The sequence below is a fragment of the Bufo bufo genome, chromosome 1 (genome assembly GCF_905171765.1).
Source record: "Bufo bufo chromosome 1, aBufBuf1.1, whole genome shotgun sequence".
NCBI lineage: Eukaryota > Metazoa > Chordata > Amphibia > Anura > Bufonidae > Bufo > Bufo bufo.
In genome coordinates this window covers 186,795,898-186,814,790 of record NC_053389.1, presented here as the reverse complement: position 1 = coordinate 186,814,790, position 18,893 = coordinate 186,795,898, and the positions used below count along the sequence as shown (strand labels likewise).

At 43.5% G+C, this 18,893-nt stretch overlaps 1 long non-coding RNA gene across 1 annotated transcript; it reads right to left on the bottom strand.

Moving 5' to 3' along the window:
* Positions 1 to 6,307: 6,307 nt before the first annotated feature.
* Positions 6,308 to 11,464, bottom strand: LOC121002109. Its single transcript, XR_005779221.1, has 3 exons — positions 11,425 to 11,464; positions 8,055 to 8,059; positions 6,308 to 6,460 (listed from the first exon to the last, which is right to left on the bottom strand). It is a non-coding gene; the product is annotated as an uncharacterized LOC121002109 (long non-coding RNA).
* Between the last annotated feature and the right edge of the window lie 7,429 nt (positions 11,465 to 18,893).

Below are 18,893 nucleotides of genomic sequence, written 5' to 3'. Positions count from 1 at the left end.
GCCGGCCGCGCTGAGGAGGCGTGTACGCGGCAGGGGTCCTCCCCGCCCCCTGGTCGCCATGGAGACGAGGACGCCGGCCGCATCCTCGCTCATGCACACAGATGGGATTCCGGCGGCGCTGCAAGAAGGAAGCGCATCGCCGGCTCCCCGTTACAGTACGCCCCTTCCACGAGGGGCCACCGGACCCATAATTACTGGTGCGGGTTTTTCCGGGTGAGTTAGATGGAATCTTCTCACTAGCCTCGCAGCATGCATCTTACTAGCCGGCACCCAAAACCTCTCCTCAGGACCAAAGCCCTTCCAATAGACCAATATTGCAGAGAGTTCCGAACCTTTCTCGCATCAATAATCCTAGAGATCTCGAATTCTGGTTGACCGGCCACCTCCACTGGTGGTGGAGATTCCTGTGAAGGGGATACAGGTGACACATACTTTTTAGGTAAAGACTTGTGAAAAGCATTATTGATACAAAAGGAGTCAGGTAATCTTAACTTAAAAGATACAGGATTAATAATACCCACAATCTCACCAATAAACCGTGGTGCAAACTTATTCGAGGGTACCTTCAAAGACAAAATCTTGGTGGACAGCAACACTTTATCACCCAACTCAAAATCTACTCCTCAAGATCATTTTATCTGCTTTACTTTTTTGAATTTCCTGGGCTTTTCTCAGGTTCGACTGAACCTGTGTCCAGACTGTGCACAGTTCTCTAGCCATTACATCAGCCTCTGGAGTTTGCAAAGAGGACAAACTAAATCGCGGATGAAAACCAAGATTACAGTAAAACTGAGACATACGAGTAGATGAATTCACCTGGTTGTTAATGGCGAATTCAGCCAGGGGCAGATGTTTCACCCACAGCTGTTGGTTGTCGGAGACATAGCACCTCAGATACTGCTCTAGAGACTGGTTCAAACGTTTCAGTTCAGTTTGATCGTTGGTTTCCAGATGAAAGGCCGAAGAAAAAGACAAAGAGATGTTACATTTATGACAAAAGGCCCTCCAAAACCTAGAAACAAATTGAACACCTTTATCCGAAACCACATTCTCAGGAATTCCATGTAACCGTATAACATGATCAACAAACAGAGAAGCTAGAGTCTTGGCATTGGGCAGTTTTGACAGAGGGATGAAGTGCACCATTTTATTAAATCTGTCCACAACTACCCATATCACCGACTTACCCTCAGACACCGGTAGGTCGGTGATAAAGTCCATGGACATATGGGACAAAGGTCTACTAGGGATGGGCAGTGGTTGTAACTCCCCCATCAGACGAGACCTATGAGTCTTGGACTTGGCACAAACCTCACATGAAGACACATATGAGTGGACATCTCTAGACAAAGTAGGCCACCAATAAAATCCGGAGACGAGTTCGTTGGTGGCATTAATACCCGGATGTATACTAAACACAGAATTATGGCACTCACCCAACAGTCGGAGACGTAAATGACCCGGGACAAATAACTTATCTGTAGGAGATTGTACAAGGGACAAGTGTTGCCCCGCAGTTATTTCGGTCCTCAGATCGGAGGAGACCGAAGCCACAATCACACCTGCCGGTAATATTGTTTCTGGTGGAGTATCAGGAGATTGAAAAGCACAAAAACTGTGGGCGTCTGCTTTGATATTTTTACTTCCTGGCCTGAAAGTAATTCAGAAATTAAAACGTGTAAAGAACAACGCTCACCTAGCCTGTCTGGGATTCAAATGCTTAGCAGACTCCAAAAATATCAAATTCTTATGATCAGTATGTACAGTGACCTGATGGTGAGCCCCCCAAAAAAATGGCACCATTCCTCAAAGGCCCATTTAATAGCAAGTAACTCTAGGTTCCCAATATCATAATTTCTCTCAGTAGGAGAGAATTTACAAGAGAAGAACGCACAGGGCCTAAGATTAGTGAGAGTTGCTGGCCCCTGGGAGAGTACTGCTCCTACCCCATCCTCGGAGGCATCGACCTTGACTATAAAAGGCCTCTCTTGGTCTGGTTGGACCAATATTGGGGCATTAACAAAACAACTCTTGAGTGATTCAAAAGCTTTAATGGCTTCCAGTGACCAATTCAGTAAATCTGGCCCCTTCCTAGTTAGGTTGGTGAGAGGCTTAGCAATAACAGAAATATTTTTTATAAATTTTTGATAATAATTAGAGAAACCCAAAAAACGTTGTAACGCTTTAAGGGAGGAGGGTCTCACCCATTCTAGAAGAGCCTGCACCTTTCCCGGATCCATCTTAAAGGATTGGGGTGTGAGAATGTATCCCAAGAATAACATTTCTTGTACCCCAAAGATACACTTTTCCTGTTTAGCGAATAATTTATTCTCACTAAGAAGCTTCAGTACCTGCCTAATATGGATAATGTGAGAATCCCAGTCAGGTGAATAAATCAAAATGTCATCCAAATACACAATCATGAATTTACCAATAAACTGTCTGAAAAGATCATTAACAAAATTTTGGAAAACCGCCGAGGCATTACTTAACCCAAATGGCATCACTAAATATTCATAATGGCCCTCAGGGGTATTAAAGGCCGTTTTCCACTCATCCCCCTCCTTAATAGTGATGAGCGGAAGGTGTCATATTCGATTTCGCAATATTTCGATTGAATATTCGTCTTATATTCGTCTAAATCGAATATTCGGCATTATTCTATTTTTCGCGAATAATATGCGATTTAATTATTCACGTATTGCGATTTTCTTTTAACTGTATAAGGCAACTTTCCTATTGGTTGGCTATAGCTAATATGTGTATTTTACGAATATTCGCTATATTACTATAACTTCGTTTTTTAGAATATTCGTAATATTCAAAAAAAACTAAGTTATAGCAATATAGCGTATATTCGTAAAATACACATATAGACTGTAATTTAGCTTACAACTTTCCTTAAATGTTAGAAACAATTTGCGATCCCCTGGAAAACGATCGGACAATTTAACATGAGGTTCAGGGTTCTGAGTGGAGGAGGCCACTATACGCGGGGTCTGAAGCAACTCCTGCTGCTGTAGCCTTTCTCCCAATTCCTGAACCATTTGGGCAAGACTATGTACCTGATCCATGAGGACTCGCAAAGGTGCCATGGTATAGTATGGCCTGTGATTCTGTCACGGAGGGAAGGGAAGAGTGCAGTCCTGGACTCCACCCGCACCTCTGTTCCTACCTACTTGCACAACCCGTCCTATCTGACGGCGTACAACTTGGCGGCGGTCCCTAGATTAAATACGTGCAGGGGCCTAAAAGCAAAGGAAAATCATGAACAGAGTCAGGGAAGCAAAAGTCAAAAAACAGGCGGTCATGCAGTACACAGGGAAAAACACAAAAGCAAGTTCACAAACAAAGCCTAAGTTGGAAGCCAACTATATTGTTATAATTAGAGATGAGGGAATCGATTATAAGTTATCGAATCCAAATTTTTGTCGTTTCGATTCAAAACATTTCTCAAAAGGGCATCAGCCATTTTTCAGATCAGAAGACAGGAAAGATTAAGTTGAAGAAGAAGGATCACATGACCTCAGACGGTGTGTGTATACCACCAGCAGGCATTTGCTGGAAAAACATTTTCTGGACCATTTTTTTTTGAAACATTAAATAAATTCTACAGTATAGTTTGTTTTTAAAGAGGCTGTATACAGTCCTAGGAGACCTCAGAATCTCATCCACAACTTTTCAGGGCAATTGGAGCACTTTCGATACTGGTCCAGTCTATTTGGATCTGAATTGAATTACCCAACTGATTCGGCCAAATCGAATCGGAATTGAATTTCAAAAAGTTCACTCGTCAATAGTTACTGTATAAAGATTGGTGACTGTTACTGTTTGAAAAATGAATAAAACAGAAACATTTTTTTTATAAACCTAAAAAAAGATTTAAAAAATGAATAATAAAATTAAAGAATCCAGTTGGATCAGACAGCTGATACTATAGTATATCATTTGTAGTGATGAGCGGCAGGGGTCATATTCGAATTCGCAATATTTTGCAAATATTTTGTAGAATATTCGGCGAATATTCGCGAATTCGAATATTCATTATATTCTACGATTATTTTACTCAAAAAATTGACAAGGTAACGATCGCGTAATATGCGAATTTTCGTTTCTCCCTGCTTCTTGCTTGTGGGCCAATGAGTCATAGCACTATATCGAATATATTTGTTTTTTGGAATATTCGTAATATTCTAAAACAAGAATATATAGCAATATAGCAAATATTTGAAAAAAATAACGAATATAGAGCAATTTAGCTAATAAAGTGCTATAATCTTTTTCCTCAATAGTTTACATTTTTTTTGCAATCTGAACTTCAGATGAAAAAAAAATTACAACTATTAGACAAAGAAGATTATAGCACTATATTAGCTAAATTGCTCTATATTCGTCATTGGCCCACAAGCAAGAAGCAGGGAGGAATCATGTTTTTACTCGGCAATTAAAAAATTTGCGATAAAAATTCGCATTACGAAAATTCACTATAAAAAAATCTCGAATATTCGAAATTACAAATATATATAACTTTATTCAAAATATTTGCGAATTTTCGAAGTACCTATATTCGCGATAAAAATTTGCAATTCCAATATTTGTGATCAACACTAATCATTTGTTCAACACAATTCTTTGTATAAAACCCCCCAAAAAACTAAACTATTGTATATAGATTCCTCTGTATGTACTGTAGATCAGAAACAGTAATGGCCATCTACATTGATTACCTATTTATGGACCTTATTGGAAAAAACTATTCTTTTTTTACCATAATTAAAAGGCAAAATAAATGGAAACACACCTAAAAAAAATTATACAAATTTTTTAAACATTTCTACAAATTCCCCAGTTCTGACCACAGGATGCTGTATATTTCAGTGAACAATATTGTGAAAAATAAAACAGCACATGCTCCTTTTTTAGGCATAGTCTTTGTATGAATCATGCCCGTATCGCAGCTCATTTTCTCCATCATCAATCGAATAATGAGAACAAAGACCAAGCAGGAGGGAGGCTGTTTTATGGCCAAAGTTACCAAGGCACCCAAATCTCATGAAAACATGATGGGACACTTCTGCTATCTGCTGATGAGTTTTATTTGTAGGCCTGCAGGTTAAAGGGATGTTGCCCTTGGCCCGTTCATAGAAAGTTCAAAGATAAGAATCCCTAAGGCCTATATATCAAACCCACAATGCTTCCAGAAAGTGCAAAAGGGCATAGGACATAATATAGAGGGAGTTTAAAGCATCTGATTTGTGGGTAGCATTCAGCATTAAATAATTACTAGGGTAACTAAGAGTGATGACTTTTTTCTTGTTTAATAGGGCATTAGTTACATAAACCACAAAAAGTCTAGTAGGGTAATGCAAGGTTGAGGAATCATTGGACATCTCAAGTCTGAACATATGGTGATTTTTGGAGGATGTTTAAACATACCACAGCCTCGTTTCATGTGATTTGCTTTTCTAGAAAGCACTTATTTTTATTTTATTTTTTTTAATAACATTTTATTAATTTTCTGTTAGAAGCAGTTCAGAAGCAAAATATGATTTTACACAGTGCTGAAGTACAAAAGAAGAGCCAAAATAATGACATACTGATTAATCAAACCATCATGTACAAAAGAAGAGTATCAGTTACACATTCTGCTCCAAATGTCATTATTCTTTTCTTATAGCATATTATTCAATTCCCCAAATCCCCAACCACCCCCCCCCCCCCACCCCATTCTGGATGTGTACCCGTCCCAACTAACATTGTTCCAATCCTAAAAGCAGACGCAAATTTCCCGTTAGGATGACTGAATTACCTTCAAATTACCCAAACTCCCTTTCAGGTCAGTGAGTAGATACCATTCTGTGTATTGAAAATTTTTCATAATCTTCTGAATTTCAGGTTCGGAAAGCTGCTTACTAATGTAAGTTTTCCATTTTCCAAAGAACTGTGACGTTTTACTAGACTTTTGTTTTTCCGCTTCTAATTGATCCATCAGCATAAAATATCTCATTTGTATTTGAATCTCTGAGATTGTGGGAGTTTTTGGTTGTAACCACGAGCTCAATAAACATCTAAGTGCCACCACCAAAGCTCCATCTACTAACTTGGGTACTACCAGTGTATCAGGAAATACATGAAACAGAACCACCAAAGGTTCAAGTGGCAAATCTAATTGCCATATTTTTCGTATCCAGGCTAATGTTTCCTTCCAGAATATTTCTACCTGTGGGCATTCCCAGACACAGTGATTCAGATCTGCTTTAGGTAGATGGCACTTAGGGAATTCTGTCATCCTATCAGGGAAGTTATTTTTGAATGGAATGTTAAAGGCATATATCGCCCTGTGTAGTAGTTTGAAATGGGACTCTCTCCATTTTTCACACGAGATTGCTCTCCTTACTCTCTCCCATCCTCCCAAGAGTTTATCCCCACATTCACTAGAGTTCAAAAATGTTTTCCATCCCTGGAATCTTTTGTTGAACATTTTATCATCCCCTTTTTCTCTTAGAGTTCTGTATATGTCGGAAAGTGAAATTTTATTTTCCTTTTGTTTCAACAGGATGCCAAAAGGATTAGAGACATACTCATGTTGTAAGTCCCTCAATCTAGACTTGCAAAAATTTATGACCTGATAGTATTGCAAAAATTGCTCCCTAGAAAGCCCAAATTTATCATGAAGCTCTTCTAGTGACGCATATCTAGGTTCAGCTTCATGAATTATATGTGACATTTTGTGGATACCTAACCCTCTCCAAGTTTGGAACAACTTGTTTGTTCTACCCAAAACAAAATCAGGATGATTCCCCAATGGCATATGTTTAGATGCCAGGAATGACATGCCAAAGAGTTTTCTTGTCTCCTTCCAGGTGACCACCGTATCTCTAATCACTACTGAGTTCTTTATATTCGAAGGTAAGGAGCTCAACCCAGAATGCAATAGTGATCCAAGATCCCATCCTTCCACCAATTCTTTTTCCAGACTGCAGTTAGAATAGTGCGATGTTTTATTCAGCCAGTCTCTACAGTGTCTGAAGAGACATGCCAAGTTGTAGCTCCTCACATCCGGCATTCTTAACCCCCCCTTATTTATGGGAGCCCAAAAATGTTTTAAAGCTATACGTGGTTTCTTCCCAGACCAGATGAACTGAGTAAAGGCCTTATTAATATCTACCACATCCGAATGTCTAAGTAAAATTGGTATAGTCTGCATGGGGTACAACAATTTCGGAAAACTAATCATCTTGATTAAGTGACCCCTACCTATTACTGACAATGGTAATGATTGCCACCTTTTCAATTCCTGTTTTAACTGTATGAATAATGGTGGATAATTAAGGGTGTATAGAGAATGAGGCGTACGACCTATCTTAATCCCCAAGTATGTGATATGACTTGTGACCAGAGATACCGGACAGTCTCCCAGGACAAAGTCTTTCCTACAAGGTCCCGCCCCTATAGTCATCAGTTCGCATTTGCTTTGATTAACCTTGAAGCCTGAGAAGGACCCAAAATTCATCATGACATCAAAAATGTTTTTAACATCCCTTTGCGGATTTGATAAGAACATGATGATGTCATCTGCGAACAGTGAGAGTTTAATCTCCTGTTTGCCTATACGAATACCCTCATAGACATCTGTGGTCTCCAGCAGTCTGGCTAATGGTTCAAGTGCGATATTGAATAGTAAAGGAGACAAGGGACATCCCTGTCTTGTCCCCTTTAAAAGTGGAAAAGAGGTGGACAAAAATCCTGGTATTGCAATCTGCGCCCTAGGAGATCTATATAAAGCATTGACTAGAAAGGAAGTAGGAGGATAAAGGGTCTCAGGATCTTTAGTGTATAACTTCTGGTAAAAATCTTTGAAAATCTCCAGTACCTTCCTGGGTTCTTTTTGAAGGTATCCCTGTGAATCTTTTAATGTCGGGAGTCGTATGGGTCCTCTTGCCCCTTTGGCTAATCTTGCTAGTATTCTCCCTGACCTATTCCCAAATTTAAATAACCTGGATTCTTTTTGGGATCTATACATGTCTTCCCACCGCACAAACCAGAGTTCGTACTCTTTCTTCGCCACTTTCCAGTTTAAGTTGTTTTCGCTTGTGGGGTTGACCAAGAAAGAGACGTACGCCTTCCTTAAGGACAGTGCCTTTTCATCCAGTTTTGTCCTAGTCTTCTTTTTTAGAGAATGTACATAAGAAATAATTCTCCCCCGCAAAACAGCCTTCGCTGTGTCCCATAGCAGAGAGGGATTGTTTCTATGTTCAGCGTTGTCCTGCAAATATTCCATTACCCACCCTTTTAACAGATCCCTAAAATTTTCATTTTCCGACAGGAAGGATGGAAATCGCCAGATGAAGTCGGATCCCTTCTGAGTCTGCTCTTTTATATCTATCTGTACTGGAGCATGATCGGAGACCGCTATATCTAATATTTTGGAATGGTGGGCTCTGCGCTGGACAGAAGTTGTCGCAAAAATATGATCAATCCTGGACCACGAATTATTTGGTGGGGAAAAAAATGTGTACTCTCTACCTTCAGGGTTTTCTAGTCTCCAAAGGTCCACTAAGTTATTATCATTTGTAAAATCTGCTAGAACAGTGTCCCTAGTCCTTTGTGTAATGACCTTCCCAGACGTAATCTTACTATCTTCCCTGCTGTCTACACCTGCATTCATGTCTCCTCCCACAATATACTGTGTTAAGGGATCTTGTCCCATTAGAGCACTCAATTCCCTAAAGAAAGATCCGTTTTCCCCATTTGGGCCGTATACATTTACCAAACATATTTCTCCCAGAGGAGATTGCATTTTCAGCTTCTGATTCCTTCCGTTTACATCCACCTCATGATGCAATATTTTATGATCTAAGTGTTTAATGTACCTGCCTTCCCGGCTATAGAAGGCGATCCAACCACTTTCCCGACCCACATCTTTCCCATGCGAAAAAAATTCCCCTTCAGCTAAGTGAGTCTCCTGCAGCAAAGCGATATCTGGTTTGAGCCGGTGCAGAAATTTGAGTATCATGTTACGTTTGGCTGGGGAATGCAAACCTCTGACACGATGCGCGTCATGGGATCTTCGCATGAAAAAGATGTATGTAGGGCCCTGCAGTACACATCCAGAAAATAACCATCCCAAATTTCCCAAAAAGACAAACAACAATACAAAAATACTGCCTAAAGGCAACTAAGCAATAATTCCCTGTCTGGGGAAACATCAAAAAATTTCTACTCCTCCCTCCAATAATAACTTGCAAACTGACTTCACTTTTTTCCTGCCTATGTGCAAAATTACACATAAAATCTTCTCTATAGTATTACCGCTAAACTCGGTCCCTGACCTCTGATAAAGAGAGTGACTATCTAGAAACAAACTAAAGAACCATCCACTAACCTGGGTTATCTAGAGATATTATCTAGACTATCTATACAACCCTTTAGTAGAAAACAAGACTCCCTATGCTAGAGTCAAGAATAAACAATACAAGGTATACTTAAGTCCCTTGAATCTTGCACCATACTGACTGTCCAGATCTTTCCTTTGTTGTCCCACGTATCTCTTTTGGCTTGAAGGTCGATCGAGGTCCTCATCCTTCTCCCTAATTCGTTTTTCTGGAGCCCTATCTGAGGAGTCCACTGTGATCTGTAAGACGTCAGCTGCCTCTTCCGGAGTTGAAAAGGTCTGCGATGATCCATCTCCTTTGAAGACTTTCAGCAAAGCTGGATATAATAGTGCGAACCTGGTATGCCTCTGGTAGAGCTCAGAGCAGATAGCTGAGAAGGCCCTCCGTCTCTTTGTTACTTCTGCTGAGTAGTCCCCGAATATGATGATTCTCGAATTCCTCAGTTCAACAGGAACGGTGAAACTCTTGAAGTTACGAAGTATATTCGTTTTGTCTTGAAAGTCTAGATATTTTACTATCACTTTTTCAAATCGGGGCCCAATCTATGAGCGCGCTCAACTTTGCATGGCCCGTTTAAGCCCAGTAACTTAGGCAGTTCTTGTTCGCATATGGTGAGCAAGTCCTTCGCAGGGATCTCTTCCGACAGGCCAACGATCTGCAAATTGTTCCTGCGGGAACGATTCTCAGGATCCTCCACTCGATCCCACAATTTCCTGTTTTCTTGCATAAGACCACGAATTTGCGTGATACATTCCTCAGAGTATATTTCCAGGGTATGCACCCTATTTTCTACCTCTGTCACACGTGTGTCTTGCTTTTGCAGCGCCTCATGTAATTGCTGCATGGAGGTTTTTACTGACGCTTCCAGTGTGGTCTGTAAATCAGTAGCCAGCCGCGAGGCCACTTCAATCGCCAGTAATTTATAATCAATTCCTCCTGCCGTGGTCACCTCTTGCGATGGCATAGTGGAGGATGAGCTCTCGTCACTTTCAGCGCGAGGTGAGGGAGCGTCAGACGTCATGTCTTCCTCCTTAGCTATATCGGCGGGAACATCAGCCGAAGTCTTGGACTTGATTTTCTTGCCCATGGTGACAATGAAACGGTCCATTCACCACTTCAGGACCCTAGCAATCTATTGGAGCAGTAAATTGCTCCTGATAAGAGAATGTCTGGGCAATATGACTCGATTTTCGGTCAGGGATTCCGGAGCTGACTCTCTCTGCTGCTTACATGCAGGCGCCGGAACCGGAAGTCGAAAGCACTTATTTTAATATTCCTTTAGATAAAATCCTATTGGATTTTCAAGATGAAGTCGAATAAAATGGACTATTTACGGAATTGTAATCCCTCAGTCTACTTTCACACTAGAGTTTTGGCTTTCCGTTTGTGAGATCCGTCTAGGCTCTCACAAGCGGTCCAAAACGCATCAGTTTTTGTCCTAATGCATTATGAATGGAAAGCTCAGAATGCATCAGTTTGCCTCCGTTCAGTCACCATTCCGCTCTGGTGTCCGTCTGATGGAACTGAGCCAAACGGATCCGTCCTGGCACACAATGTAAGTCAATGGGGACGGATCCGTTTTCACTGACACAATCTGGCACAATACAGTAGAAGACGGATCCGTTCTCCATTGACTTTCAATGGTGTTCAAGATGGATCCGTCTTGACTATGTTAAAGATAATACAAATGGATCCGTTCTGAACGGATGCAGACGGTTGTATTATCTGAACGGATCCATGCATGACGGATCCGCACAAAACGCGAGTGTGAAAGTAGCCTCAGAAAGTCATTATTAAACACAACTGTGGAATGAAAACTTTAAGCTCTCACAACCCACCCACCATGTGCCATTTACTGGCAATGGGTGGACACCTTATAGGGAAATTTCCTGGTGAGCCAATGCCCAAGGGGCCACCTGAGCCCTGCAACGGACCGAATACCAGGGGCTTTGCTAGGTTAAAACATTTCGGGCCTGGGCCCCTGATGTTTTGTCCCAGGCCCCGAATGTCTTGCCTGCCAGCTAGATACAACTGTATTGCTGTCCTCAGGACGGCAATACAATTGAATTTAATGCACTGGAAGAGCTGAAGGAGCTGTGATTACATCATAGGTCATGTGACCAGTAAAACAGGCAGTGGTTGAGAAGGACCTGCGATGATGTCACATCATGTGACCAGTGCAGGAGAGGATTGCAGTGAAGAGGAGAAGACCTGGGGGAAGAAGCTGTGGTGATGTTTGCTACATGGGATGAGGTAAGTGAAGGGAGAGGCAGAGGAATGCTGGGAGTTGTGGTTATTTAACTGGGACTGTAGGTTAGGGCTAAAGGGAGGGATATTATTTACAAGGGACTGTATGTTGGAGGTGGATGGGGAGGGGGTCATGTTATTTACATGGGACTGTATGTTGATGGTGGCTGTAGGAGGGAGTGATGTTATTTACATGGGACTATATGTTGGAGGGGGCTGGGGGAGGGAGTGATGTTATTTACATGGGACTGTATGTTGATGGCAGCTGTGGGAGGGAGTGATGTTATTTACATGGGGCTGAATGTTGGAGGGAGAGGGACAGGGTGATGTTATTTAAATCGGACTGTATGTTGAAGGGGCTGTGGGAGGGAGTGAATTTATTTACATGGGACTGTATGTTGGAGGCGGCTGTGGGAGGGAGTGAATTTATTTACATGGGACTGTATATCGGAGGGGGCTGGGGAGGCAGTGATGTTATTTACATGGGGCTGTATGTTGAAGGCAGCTGGGGGAGGGAGTGATCTTATTTACATGGGACTGAATGTTGAGGAGGTGATGTTTACATGGGATTGCATGTTGGAGGCGGCTGGGGAGGGGGTGATATTATTTACATGGAAATGTAGGTTGAAGGCGGCTGGGAAGGAGGTGATGTTATTTACATGCGACTGTATTATAGAGGGGGCAAGAGAGATGGTGTGATGTTATTTACATGGGACTCTATGGTTGGAGAGATATAGTGTTATTTACATGGGACTATATATTGGAGGGGCTGAAGGGAGGAGAGTGATGTTATTTACATGGGACTGTATTTTGGACAGGGCAGGAGAGATAGTGTGATGTTATTTACATGGGACTGTATGGTGGAGGGAGGAACATAACTACAGAGGGCACTGCATGGGGCATTATAATTACTGGGGGCACTGCAGGGGTATTATAAATCCAGGGGACATTATAGGCATCTTATTACTACTGGGGGCTCTATGGAAGGGACTTATAGATCCGCCTTATTTCTACTAAGAGCTCTATGGGGGCCTTATTACTACTGAGGGGTCTGTAGATAGCTTTATTACCATTAGGGGACCAATAGGGGGCCTTATTTATGCAGCGTCCCACTCAGGACACGTGGGAACTGCAAAATTACTGTGAAATGGCATTATCATCTTGCATGTCATTTTGTATTGCAACACCTGTTGTATCCCTGTTCATAGGCTGGTCTGGTGCAATTTATACATCCCACCACTAGATGGGGATAGCACTTAGGTCATATATATACTTAGGTCAGGCCTAGTGTAGTGAGGAGAAGGGGGAAGGAGTAGTCAGTTGGTAGTAGAAGTAAAGTGGAGAGTTAGAGCAGAGTCAATGGTTACTCTGAGGCTACACACCACTGATTAGTGGGTGAAGCCAGCTGCAGAAATGAGGTAGAGCCAAGGTATGAGGCGCAGGAGAGCGTTTTCCTTCTGTGACCTTCTTAGATCCTGGATCCTATAACCAGAGGATAGCGTTTTCGTCCCTGGAAGAAGATAATCAAGCTAAAGAGAGACATCGGTGATAACAGCCATTACTAAAGGCTTAATGCGCACCTTTGCACATGGTGGAGGACAATCTAGCTACAGGCAGCCTCACCATATATTGAAGAATACAGACTAGCTACCTGTTCAAGGGCTTGGAAGATACAGAAACAAAAGGACTAAGCATACCAAATAAGCATTACAGGCAACCTCACCAAATAACTCTGATTTACTAGGGACCTGAAGCAAAGTCACCTACCAGAACTACTGATACAGAACCTTCAAGCTAAGCTAAACCCAGCCAAACCTATTAACAGTGGATCAACAGGATTCCTTTAAATTGCAAAAGACTGTATTCTGTCTGGATGTATATGCCGCAACTGAAACCAACATCAGTAAAAGTTGTGAGTTGCATCCTACCACTGTCTACTTCATTATTACCATTGGTTGTACCACCATTAACGGTACTGGCATCACGACAAATAACACCAAGGGACTCAGCCGCCACAAGCACCCTAAACACCACTGCCACCAAGGGCACCTCAACCTCCATCAAGGCTGGTGCTTCCCTACCACAGAGCGTGCCCCGGAGGATTTCATGCTGTCTTCCTCAACACTGTGCTGCCAGCCCAGGGAGGCTTTCTGCTAACCGTGAGTAAACCGATGAACTGTGTTATTATTTGGCCCCTCATCGGCCCACTGTGCACCTCACGTGTTGCCCCTGCGGTTCTGGCTGGCTCCATTTCTACTGGGGGCTCTGTGAGGGTATTATTAATACTGGAGGGCTCTTCTACTAATGGGGGCATTCTTGAGGAGCATCATAACGGTTGGGGGCCCTCTAGGGGGGAGTATTACTAATGAGGACATTCTAGAAGGTAGGATTACTATTGGTAGGATATACTATAGGGGCACTGATAATTCTTCAGGATAGTATTTGGGGGTATCGGGGAGCACAGCTAGCAGCAGGTTAACACTATGGGGACTCCAGGTTGGGGGATGATGATAGAAAAGTGAGGAACCTAAGATGTCTGTGTGTCACACTCTGCAGAGATGAGGCGGCTGAAAGAAGTATGAACCAAATGGAGAAGATGATGACAGTGAAGATCTACATCAGAGGAGACGTCACCTGGGAGGCCCTGGATGTGACAGGTATGTGCTGCTGTATAGCAAGTACAGAAAAATGCAGGGGGGGGGGGGGGGTTCGATTTAGAGAACTGGGCTTGGGCCCTGGATCTTTTGAGACCTTAGCAACACCCCTGCCGAATACATAACATTCTGATGCTTTCTGTGTTAATTAATACTAGGAGAATCAGGTACTTACATTTCTGTCCGGGGCCACAGATGCCCTAATAAATGTAATTGTACAATCAAATATTTGAGCAGGTCACAAGAAGCCATGACTCTCTGCCCCATAGGCCACATGCAACTATGTTTGGCAGTGTACAAATGGTGCAGGCATGTAGGAGTGCTTTGCAGATGGTGGCTTGGAATGGGACAGGTTTTCTTTACTTTCCTTAGCAACATGGGGGCACTATAGGGGTCATTACTACAGGAAGTCCAAGTAGAATGACGAAGATAGGGTTGAGTTGTTGCTTTGGCCCACATCTCACCTCCTTTATAATCTCGTGCCGCACGGGATTTCGGACGAGATCTTCAAGCAAGATGGAGGCTGGCGGCCCATCGCGAGCAAATGGAGGAGGTTAAGTTTAAATTTTTTTCTTATTTTATACTATTTCAGGTTAAATCGATAGTGCCATATCTTTATATCTACATGATTCAATATAGTCAGATAGTGTTGTTGTAACGGAACGCCTAGCACCCCGACCGGGTACCTCCGTCGATAGATGCTCCTAGTGCTTCCAGAGGACTCCAAGCACTCCACTTGACACCGGGTTCCTCCCAGTACCAGTCTATGAAGTCCCCTACCTCCACAGTTGGTGAGGAAGTAGGGGAAACCTCAGCTGTGACTTGCCAGGGGAAGGGCTGCAGGTCTGGGCCTGGTATCCAACTGTCTTGTATCTTGCACTGGGCTTGAATGGAGTGAAACAACTGTTGATAATCTTGCTCCAGCTCCCACTCCCTTTGGACCAGAAAGGTCAGATCTGCCCTCACCCCTCTAGTTGTAGGCCAATTGTGCAAGTCCCACCTGTAGTCAGTAATGTCCCAAAATCTAGACTTCTGTGCTCCCAAAGTCAATGTCTTCAAAAGACTCCCACAATAAGCCAGGGCAATTATATTCCTCACCTTCGGGCTTGGCGTACTCCTCCATCCATGGAGACTGTCGTACTGTGTCCCACCATAGTGCTTGGTAAGCGTTATCCAGCCAGGTTTCCTGCCATACCAGTGTCTCAAGCTCTGACACCCACTCCGTCAATGGTTGCTCTCCCAGTAGAGGTAGTCGCAGCGCCAATCGCATTCGCAATCTCTGCTCCTCACTGGGAAGACTCTCACCCCTCCGACGCTGCACGTCCTCCAGGGCCTGGTGCCATACGCCTTTCCGCTCGGCATCCCTGTAATCCGGGTGATCTTCCTCATGGAATGCTGTGCAGGAACCAACGGCATCCATATTGCTGTAGCCAGGGGCGCTGTACGGATACTAGCGTTGCCCTCAATATACTCCACGAACGGTGTCTCCGAGCTGCTTCTCCTCACACTAGGACGCCATCCCACTGCTTGCCACCAATGTAACGGAACGCCTAGCACCCCGACCGGGTACCTCCGTCGATAGATGCTCCTAGTGCTTCCAGAGGACTCCAAGCACTCCACTTGACACCGTCAGCACTGCAGACCCCACGAACCGCCAAAGCTTGGTGGAGGTCTCGCCGTCTCCTACCCACCCTGGACCTACGACAAGGCTCCAGTGGGTAAACCACTCCTAAATGCAGAGACAGGAACCAGGAGCAAGCTCTTACAAGAGCTTATACTCAGGGGAGTATTATGATATAGCAATCCCCAAGAGTGTAGTTATCCCATCCCCCAAACATGAGCCAAGACTTCATGAAGGTATAAAACAGGAACTCCTTTATTGAGGACTACCCGCCCGTATTTATGCAGGTCCCCATCTGGTGGACACGCCCCTAGTGGACCAGAAGGAAGACTGCGACACAGGACAGATATGCAGCAACTCAGGATACACAGACACAACACATCCCCACAATGCATCATGGTTTCCTCCTCTCTGCCCTGGAGACACCCGAGGAGTAATCCAATTATCTCTCAAGACAAAGGGAAATCGCCAATACACATGTGGGGACAACCGGACAGAAATCACCACCCAAACACACAATGTCAGACCCCCACAGCAAACACAGACATTTAACATATTCCCAGATAGCTCAAGTCTGAGTGCATATCATTAGGTGAATGGCACTCAGAATACACAAATACAATACAATTAGCTATCTGGGTACCCTCACATAACAAAATACAATTGCAAAGACAGATTTAAGCTGTGCGGCCGGTCTGTCTGCTCCTTTAAAGTTAGTATGGGCCATAATCCTGAGGCAAGAGGCTGATAAACAGGCCTCTCCAAAACCCAGTGGCGAGGTTGGTTTCGCCACACATCTCCCCCTCCCAGGGAAGACTAACCAGATACCTGACCTTACGGTCAGTACCTGAGTTAGTCTGACAGTCCACCCACAACCCAATACTGGACCTGTTGAATTTTGGGGCCTGGCTCTGTTTTGTATGTCCCCAGCTGTTAAGTGGGCATCTGCTACTCCTTGCTTCCTTGTGGTTCTCTAGCTTGGAGCTGTAGGTACTTGGTGGGCAGAGGCCGACTGCGCTCTGTCCAGATGCCAGCTCTTCCGCTGGGGTAGCCAGTGGGAAGTCCAGCTCTGGAGAAGAGGATAGGGGAGGGCAGAGGCCAGCGGCGCTCTGCCCTGATGCCAGCGCTTCAGCTGGGGTGCATGGTGCCAACTCCTGCTGGGTAGTAACTGAATGGTTAGGGCAGAAGCCAGCGGCGCTCTGCTCTGATGCCAGCTCTTCTGCTGGAGAGGGGTCAGTGGGGTTTAAAGCCTTAACCACTACCCTCAGTATTGGGCTGGGAGAGAGCTGTGGAGGGGGGCTATCACTTACCCCCTCCTCTGGATACCCCATCTGCCGCTGGGGAGAGAGACCAACTGTCTCCCCTCCCTGTAGAGTATACTGCCGCTGGGTAGTGAAACCGGCTGTCTCCACTACCAGTGATTCTGGTTGTTGCAGAGATGAGGGACCGACGATCTCCTCTCCCTGTACTCCCAGTGGCAGTTGGGGATCTGGGCCGCCTGCCCAGCCACCCTGTTGGGACGGTGGAGTGACTACGGTTCCATCTCCACCTGCCGACTGGGGTTCCTCCCAGTACCAGTCTATGAAGTCCCCTACCTCCACAGTTGGTGAGGAAGTAGGGGATACCTCAGCTGTGACTTGCCAGGGGAAGGGCTGCAGGTCTGGGCCTGGTATCCAACTGTCTTGTATCTTGCACTGGGCTTGAATGGAGCGAAACAACTGTTGATAATCTTGCTTCAGCTCCCACTCCCTTTGGACCAGAAAGGTCAGATCTGCCCTCACCCCTCATACGGTCGTGTGTAGGAGGCCTTACCCCAATCATATTAATTGTGTTTGGTATTTTTAACTGTATTAAATACGGGAACATTAAGGCTATGGATTGCTTTTGGTGTTGTATAATTGTCAAAGGTAGCGGTTCTCAGTCACAGTAAAGATTGGGAATAGTGATTTGTTTGATCCAGTTTAAGTTCTCCGTCTGCCCCTGGTACTACTGTCTTCTTAAAGCGTCAGAGATGCAGCTGAGACCCTTCAGGCAGCGAGATCTGGGTGCAACTGATACCACTGTACCCCTATAGCTACTCATCAAGTTTAGTAAAAATATTTTTGCCTCTTGGGCCCATACTACAATGTACAAACTAAAGATTGGTGTGGTATTAACTCCTTAAGGACACAGCCTTATTTCACCTTAAGGACCAGGCCATTTTTTGCAAATCTGACCAGTGTCACTTTAAGTGGTGATAACTTTAAAACGCTTTGACTTATCCAGGCCATTCTGAGATAGTTTTTTCGTCACATATTGTACTTCATGACACTGGTAAAATGAAGTAAAAAAAAATTCATTTTTATTTATAAACAAATACCAAATTTACCAAAAATTTGTAAAAAATTGCAAATTTCCAAGTATCAATTGCTCTACTTCTATAATACATAGTAATACCTCCAAAAATAGTTATTACTTTACATTCCCCATATGTCTACTTCATGTTTGGATTGTTTTGGGAATGATATTTTATTTTTTGGGGATGTTACAAGGCTTAAAAGTTTAGAAGCAAATCTTGAAATTTTTAAGAAATTTTCAAAAACCCAATTTTTAGGGACCAGTTCAGGTCTGAAGTCACTTTGTGAGGCTTACATAAAAGAAACCACCCAAAAATGACCCCATTCTATAAACTACACCCCTCAAGGTATTCTAAACTGATTTTACAAACGTCGTTAACCCTTTAGGTGTTGCACAAGAGTTATTGGCAAATAGGAATGAAATTTGAGAATTTAAATTTTTTGGCAAATTTTAATAATTTTTTTCCAGTAACAAAGCAAGGGTTAACAGCCAAACAAAATGCTATATTTATTTCCCCGATTCTGTAGTTTGCAGAAACACCCCATATGTGGCCGTAAACTACTGTACGGGCACACAGTAGGGCGTAGAGGGAAAGGTGGGCCGTATGGTTTTTGGAAGGCAGATTTTGCTGGACTGGTT